Source organism: Dipteris shenzhenensis, chromosome 15, assembly GCF_047967505.1.
Source record: "Dipteris shenzhenensis isolate YYH24624 ecotype China chromosome 15, Dip_SZ_1.0, whole genome shotgun sequence".
NCBI lineage: Eukaryota > Viridiplantae > Streptophyta > Polypodiopsida > Gleicheniales > Dipteridaceae > Dipteris > Dipteris shenzhenensis.
The window spans coordinates 55,760,745-55,768,978 of NC_141610.1; the positions used below are offsets into that span (position 1 = coordinate 55,760,745).

The window sequence follows — 8,234 nt, forward strand, 5'->3', positions numbered from 1 at the left end:
AGAAGAGGAAAACTGCTTTCAGCCTCCACCTTTGTGTGTATTCCCCCATTGTGTATGTGAGAAAGCCGCAAGTGAGACTCCTTCCTTCTCTCCCACTATCTTCACAATCCCCATGTTCTAGACCGCTTCCGTGAGCTCAAGGGCTGGAGACCTAAACTTTGTCGCCCAAAGGCCCCCGATCCAATGCTATAGTTGCCAAGGCCCACACAAGGTAAGTGAATTCCCCTACAGAGGCACTTTGAACCCTCCGGTGTCATGCTTCAAGTGTCAGGGGCTACATTTCTCGAAGGGCTGCTCTTATAGGGATCTTACCCCCACCGCTCGTCCCATGACTGCCCTTACACCCTTGTGTGCAGGATGCTGTTGGGATATCTCAAGGTGTATGCCTCAGGCACACCTTATGTTTCTATGTGTGAGTGCTAGAGGCACAGTTAGGTGCCCACAAGCACAGTTAGATGGTGGAAAAGCCACATAGGATGATTGAGTGAATCTAGGAGCAGATTGAGGAGATGCTTGTGGAGCTTTGAGGTCATCAGTGATGTCAGTGACCTTGTATGAGGAGCCTACTTAAGGACCTCTTTCTTCTTCATTCTATAAGCAAGTATTCTGATTTTGTGTCAACTCTACTCTTTCCTTTCAGTGTTCCAACATGGTATTAGAGCCATTTGATCCCCCTTGAGCCCATTTTTGCCACATCATCATCTTCTTCCTGTTCTTCTTCTTCACCATCTCTCCCTCTTCTTCCAAAAATTTGCTTGAGCTTGTTCTCCTCCAATTCTCACCCATTTCCCACGCCCTTCTTGCTGGAGATCCCTCTTGTTGGGGCGAATTTTGAGCTGCAAGGAATTGAAGAAATGTAAGCTCTGCTGGTCGCCATTGCACGAAGATCGTCGAATCTTCTTCCTATGTTTTCTTTGTGCCTGCTCCGTCTTTGTCTAATTCCTTTCAGGGCAAGCTTCTCCATACCTAGAGCTACCTTGTGCTGAAATCTGAGTAGCAATGGCTGCATATTGAAGGAGAAAACAGAGAAAAACCAGTCGACTTTTTTCAAGAAGGTGAAGGCGACCTGACGCATATTTTCGCCTCTTCTTCCCAGAGGATCTACTATGGTATACCAGCTTTCTTTTGCCTCAGAAAGCCCCCTTTCTTTTGCTTTGAAGAGTGAGCTATGAGCCCTCCAAGTTCAGCTCTCTAGTTTTGACAGTTTTGACATGCTTTTGAAAATGATGCTACATAAAATGCTACTCTAGCATTTCTGGTCTTTTGAAGTTTTCAATAACTTCACTACAAGTGTTGCTTCAGTTTTGTTTTGACTTGCTAGACCTGGTTGTGATTGGAAAGTGTTTATTTCATCCACTTCTATGAAGCATGTAAAAGGAAGCATCATTGTTTGAAATCTAGTCACTACTATTTGCTACATCAAGTGCTCATACTTTGGAAGTATTTCAGTTATTTTTGCCTTGTAAGAGAGATAGACACTGCCCAATATCTGGGTTAGACCCTCTCATGGCTACCTTATATAATCTTGAGAAGTTCAATGGAAAGGGCTTCCATACATGGCAAATGAAGGTGAAATTTGCATTGATGCGGGAGAACTTATGGGGACTTGTCAAACCTACTCCTACCGCTTCTTCTACGGCCTCAAATGCTGGACAATCTTCAACTCCGACACGACCGGCAAGGGATCCAGCAAGAGAAGAAAAAGCATATGGTATAATTGCTTTAGCTTTGGATGATGATTACATACATCATATCTCTGACTTGGAGTCTCCTTTGGAAGCTTGGGAGAAGCTAGACATGATTTTTGGTGCAAGCTCTCACATATCTAAACTATCACTTAAAATCTCTTTCTTTGAATTAAAGATGGCAAGTGATACTACTTTAGCTGCTCATGTCAACTATATGCGGAGTCTTATGACTCAATTAGCTTCTATCAACTCTCCTATCACCCCTGATGATGCTATGGCAGTGTTACTTAAGAGTACGCCTGAAAGTTTTGATCACATTGTTAGCACTTTGAAGAATCTTCCCAATCCTAACCTTGAAGGCATTATCTCAGCTCTCCAAGAAGAAGAAAGGCATATGGAGCTAAGGAAAGGCAATGACACTGCTTATGTTATGAAATTCCAGAAGGGCAAGTATACTCCTTGCAATCACTGTGGAAAGACAAATCACCTTTCAAAGGACTGCTTCAAAGTTAATCCATGCAAGCACTGTGGCAAGAACAACCATCATGAGAAATTTTGCAGAAACAAAGCAAAGACAGAAAATGCACTTACAGTTCATGAGCCTCCACAAGATGAGGCATCCTTTGAAGATTATGCATTTTAAATCATCTCTATGTATGCTCCAGATCTCTCTTTTATGTCAAGGTACTCAGCCTGGATAGTCCTCCAAAATGAATGAAAATAAACTATTGTGTTTTGTGTGTTTTGTAAACACCTCTGGTCACCTTATGATGTAGGCCATTTGTATGTTTTGTTCCATGGTACCTCCTGCAGACATTGTGTGCATGTACATGCAGGGGAGATAACCATTGGAAAGTTTGTTTGTATCCCTTTTTGTTTACCTTACACCCAAGGGAACCCTTGCTAGCATGAGAACCTAGCCATAGATTTATCCTTGACCACCATGAGACGGCATGAGAAACTATGAGACTAGATGTATCCTTAACATAGCCTGAGGCATTTCTTTGAGGGGGGGTTTGTTGGGATATCTCAAGGTGTATGCCTCAGGCACACCTTATGTTTCTATGTGTGAGTGCTAGAGGCACAGTTAGGTGCCCACAAGCACAGTTAGGTGGTGGAAAAGCGACATAGGATGATTGAGTGAATCTAGGAGCAGATTGAGGAGATGATTGTGGAGCTTTGAGGTCATCAGTGATGTCAGTGACCTTGTATGAGGTGCCTACTTAAGGACCTCTTTCTTCTTCATTCTATAAGCAAGTATTCTGATTTTGTGTCAACTCTACTCTTTCCTTTCAGTGTTCCAACAGATGCAAAATCGGGCATTTGTTCAAGGACTATCCCTTGAGAAGACCGACAACCCCAATCACCCCGCCTAAGAGCACCAACCTTAACTTGCTTAGTATCGAACAAGGCCAGGTGGCTGCAATATCCTTACTAAAAGTCATCACAAGAATGCAAGCCAAAGCAATAGGTAAGGCAATGAGGAAACATGCAAGGAAGGATAAAGGGCCCCTATCGCAAAGCCCTGAGGTCCCTCAACATCCTCAGACCCAGTCCAAGAAGGCCATAAGGGTACGTGATGGGTTTGACTAGGTGCTCATCCAAGACAATTTCGATGAGGAGACAGCCACCCTCGCCACCTCCTTTGCCTCTGAACGTGCTTCCACCCAGGGTGACCTAGAGGTACCTCCAAGATCAGATGTAAATAAGCCAGTGCTAGATCAAGGCCTAGCACCCTCACCGTCCTATAAGGAAACCTCACCGTAGTGTATCCACTATAGCTAATGTGATGTGCAGAGTGATAGACAGATAGATAGATCGATTAGCATCATTCCCATAGAGCTCTAATCATTCAATTTTCTCGCAACCTCAAATCTAGGAGACAATCTTACCTTGGAATCTTAGTTGAAGACACTCCAAGCAACCATACCTCTCCACTGCTGCTTGAAGACATAGACAATGCTCACAATCATGTGCTTGTTACAAATTATATAGATTTATGACAAAAGCACTTCTATGCTTTTCTCCCATCCTTTTGATAGAAAGATTAACTATGCTTTTGCACCTTGCTTTTCACACCATTAGATTTGCTTGAAATCAATGTTCACAATTGTGACAAAAGCAATTCTATGCTTTTTTCCCATCCTTTTAATAGGAAGCTTAACTATGCTTTTGCACCTTTCTTTTCACACCGTTAGATTTGCTTGAAATCAATGCCCACAATTGTGACAAGTGGCTCAAGGAGAGCTCAAACTTCACCCTAGGCTGCCTTCCCCACAATTGTGACAAAAGCAATTCTATGCTTTTCTCTCATCCTTTTGATAGAAAGCTTAACTATGCTGCTTTTCACACCGTTAGATTTGATTGAAATCAATGACCAAGATTATGACAAGTGGCTCAAGGAGATCCCCCTAGGCTGCCTGCAGTAAAAAAATCATAGCCTTAATTTTGCTTCGAATATTCAAAACATTCAAAGCTTCCAGACTTACTTTTTCAGGAGAAGTTCATTGGATTCACAATGTCCAACACGCGAACCCCTTCACCAAGTTCAAAGCTACCTCTACCAGGCAAGAGATCTACTATAGGGTCACCTATGTCTGTATCATCTTCCAAGCGATTCATTGTCGCTCCTTCGTTAATGAAAGAGCAAGAATTCACACTGATGCGTCCCCTTTTGAATCTGTGATCCAAGGAGGACCGGAAAGTTGCCAATGATGTAGATAAGTTTTGCTTTGGAAAGATGAATGAACAATGCTTGCGTTCATTTTTCACTTGGTGACCTGGCAGACACATCAGAAGAACACTCCAGACTTTTGACAAGACATCTGGCAATGAAAGCAAGTATAGAGCGGCTCTTTGCCAGCTCTTCCCTCCCTTTAAAATGTTGTCTGAAGGGAGGGCAAGAGTGCTTGATTTAAAGAAAGAAAAAATTGAAGAGGAGGATGAAATAGACGAAGAGCCTAACAACAGCCTGGGCGCCAGTCAGTGTCCTATCTTGTAGCATGTGACTCATGAATCAAGGGAAGGTTTAGAGGGAGGAGGTATAGGAGATTTTTTGTTACAAGTTTTTACTAGGAAGACCAGGACACAGATCATTCAGTGTGCACAAGAGCTTGGAGAAAGAAGAAAGAAAGAAAGTTAAAAGTCTTCGGAAGACCGATGAGTCTATGAGATTGTGAAAAACCTGATACAATGAGTTGTGGTACTAGAGCTACTAAACAAGCATCCATACCAATGCAGAATGCAAAAAAGCAAAATGGTAGTACTAAATCCCTAAGTACAACATAGTCATATCTCGATTGTATATATCAATCAATCAAACTCAGCATCATCATTGACATCATCATAACCATCATCATCATCAGTTGCCCTTAATAGTAGCCAAGCTCAAAAGGAGGGGTGGATAAACGTAGCTGCCATCCATGGAAAGGGCTACGCTTTAATCAAGTCTTGGAGCGATAGATATTGCTATCAGCTTGGGTGCTATGGAAGTCTACTTGCAATTGATAAAACTGTAAGAAAGGTTATTTGCGGCCACTTTATCCCTAGCCCTTTCAGACACAGATTGGCGATTGGCAACATTGGATCCCTTTGGGATTGTGGAGGTTAAGGAAAATATGATAAGCCCACAAAGTTGGCAGACATTTCAGGTTATGCAAGAAAAGAGATTTGCATGGTTTTAAAAAAAAGGTGCCCCTGAGACTGTCATGCTGAAACCAATGAAGCAGGACGTCGTACATAAGATGTTAAATGCTGCTATAGAAAATTTGAAGTCTCAAGGATACAGTGGAGTTCCAGATGGCGGTTATGTTGTTGGCTTTTACTACGTAGATCACAAAAGATATTCTTGGGATGGAAACATCTCTGATCTATATAGTGAAAGCCCTATTTTGAATGGAATGTTATGATTAATGGAAGTCCTACTTCGATTCTTTGTCGGAGAGAAAGTGATCAAGTGGAGCAAAGAAGATGTGCTTAAGTTTTTAGCACAATGGGAAAAAGAAGAGAAAAGATGGTGTGAGGATAAAGAGAATTGAATACCGAGTGATTGAAAGCCTTTTTGTGTTTAAAGGATGGCGTATGATATTGAATGGATGCTAGTGAGGTATTCTTGTTACGGACATTATATTTTCTGATATATCTTGCTTTGGATATTATTATTTTAGTCAAGTGTGACGATGGCAAAGTACTCCATAGAGGAGCGCACCGGACGCGGCGCGGGTCCTAGTGGATACTTTGTGTGGTTAGTTAGGGATGCCTGACTAGCTTGTGTTTTGCCATGCTAGATGGTCGGTATTGTGGGTGATTCCATGTTAATACTGATGTCGCTAGTGTTATTGGTGTTGTGCTTGATTATTGTGCTTTGAGCACGGTTATGTTGGGATCGATTGATTCGTTGATTCGCTCGATCGATTGTTAATAACTAATGTAATTGGCGGCTTGAGTATAGGTGATGGAACTCATAGCGAGCATTGGAGTTAGTGTGAGGGTACCAATCGAGGTGTCACATAGTGCATTATATATGGCCATGGGCCAATTTTGTATTTATTTTATTATTGCAAGTTGATGTTGAGAGTTCACGCTCAACCTCATGTGATCACGTGTGCACAACATCATGTGATCACGTGTGCATAGCACCATCATGTGATCATATGTGCATAGCACTAACCTTATAGAGTGCTATAAAGGAAAGGGTTAGATCCCCTAACCCTAACCCTAACCCTAAAAGGATTTGTATATATTCTATTTTTTCAACTAAATCTAGTGTACAGTTAGTCATTTGTGGTGTGCTCTCTAGCTGTGCCCTCTCTCCTCATCTCCACTCTTCTCCTCTCCCCTCTTCATATTTTGTCATGGTATCAGAGCTTGGTTCTGCCTTCCACTGAGGCGCCATCCTTCTTGAGAGTACGAGAGAGATTGTGAGATTGAGAGTTCTCTTGAGTGATTGTGAGATCCTTTCCTTCACTTCCGTTGAGAGAAAATTCCGTCCATTTCGAGAGAGATTTCTGTTCATCTCCTTCGAGAGATTTGTGAGAGTTTCTTAAAGAGAGCTCTCTTTATTCATTTGGTTCATTGCTTCTTGTGAGAGAAAAGATCTCAGCTCTTACAAGAGCTTGTGTGAGAGAGAAACAGAGGTACTTGTGAGCTTATGAGGGAGAAAGAGATCTTTTGAAACTGCTTGACTAAAGCTCCTGAAAGCTTCCTACAACTGTGACAACATGAACTTCAAGATAGTGGTCCAAGCTTTCGATTGAGGCAAATCGACCTCTCAGCTGCCATAGCCTATATACTTCGACCTTCTACAACTTCGAAGGTAGTCGAGCATCTCTGTCCAGCTCTTAATCAAAGCTTAATCAAAGACTACTCCTTCTCTGCGAGCTCCCTAGCGGATAGCGCCACCTAGCGAACACCGCCATCAACCCTAGCAGTCTTCAACAACAACGAGCAGCTACCTTGCTGCTCATAAGCAAGGCAAGCCAAACAGCAATCATGACAACGAACTACCTTTAGCAGCTCCTTTGAGGGGCGTACCTACCTACAATCTCCATTCGGGATCTCTTGAGCGTGTAGATCTCTAGCCTCCGGCTCCTCGATGACCAGCCATCAGCCCATCTAAAGCCTTCAAACGGTCATAATGTCGAAGGTGAAGGAGATGGGGAGGACGACGAAGATGACCAGGATCCATCGGAACTTGACCAGGTAGTCGACATAGGTTGTCTTGCGCCTGGGGCGGAGAGGCTGGCGAAGCTCATCCGACATGGTTGTGACTCAACTTGTTTTTCGGAAAAACTTCGACGGGTTTCCCTCGCTCCGCACCTTAGACCTCAGTTTTGCGACTAGTTTTGACCTTCGACCGACGGAAGCTTTGACCGAAACCTCAGATCTAAACTAACAGCCGCAAGTCCAACTGAGCTCCTTTCAACACCATCTACTGCGAGCTCCTTCTTGGACTGGTCTATAGTACACTGGCAATTTTGGTTCACATGCAGCAGTCGCCTCTCTTCCACTGCGCGCCTTCGTCAATGTGGACCAGCAGCCTCTATAGCTTGTTTCCTGCACTGTTTATATATATATATATATAAAAGAGCTTAGTTCATTGAGTGCACTGCCAGCCATTGCACGTCGACTCTGCCGCGCATAGACCTGCAATCAAGGGCACACCCACAATCCTTCGCTGACATGCAGCCCCACAGTCCTCCAATATTCCCCCAAAAAAAAAGGCCGTTGGTTTTGCTACGCAACCCCATATGCGAACCTACAGTCACCTACAATGTCTCGGCCAGCAAGCCATCTTGGACTCCGAACTCTGAACTGACGTAGCCTGCAGGCAATCCCTGGTCTTCTGATTCTATGCGCAGAGTATGGTGGGGAAATAGTCTCTGTAGAGCTGTCGTCGCCATCATTTTTGAAGATCTACACATGCTAAGGCGTGGTCTCTTAATCAAATAATTTTTATTATTTTACGCTACAAAGCAAGGTGCCCAAGATGCAAAGGCTCTTTTATTAGTTTTTTTTAAAAAAAAGAAAAAGAAAGAGAGAGCATTG

The 8,234-nt window shown here is 43.1% G+C and overlaps 1 pseudogene; it reads left to right on the top strand.

Annotated features, from left to right (window-relative positions):
- The first annotated feature begins 4,206 nt into the window (after window positions 1-4,206).
- LOC147894018 (uncharacterized) lies at window positions 4,207-5,725 on the top strand (annotated as a pseudogene).
- Window positions 5,726-8,234: the final 2,509 nt, after the last annotated feature.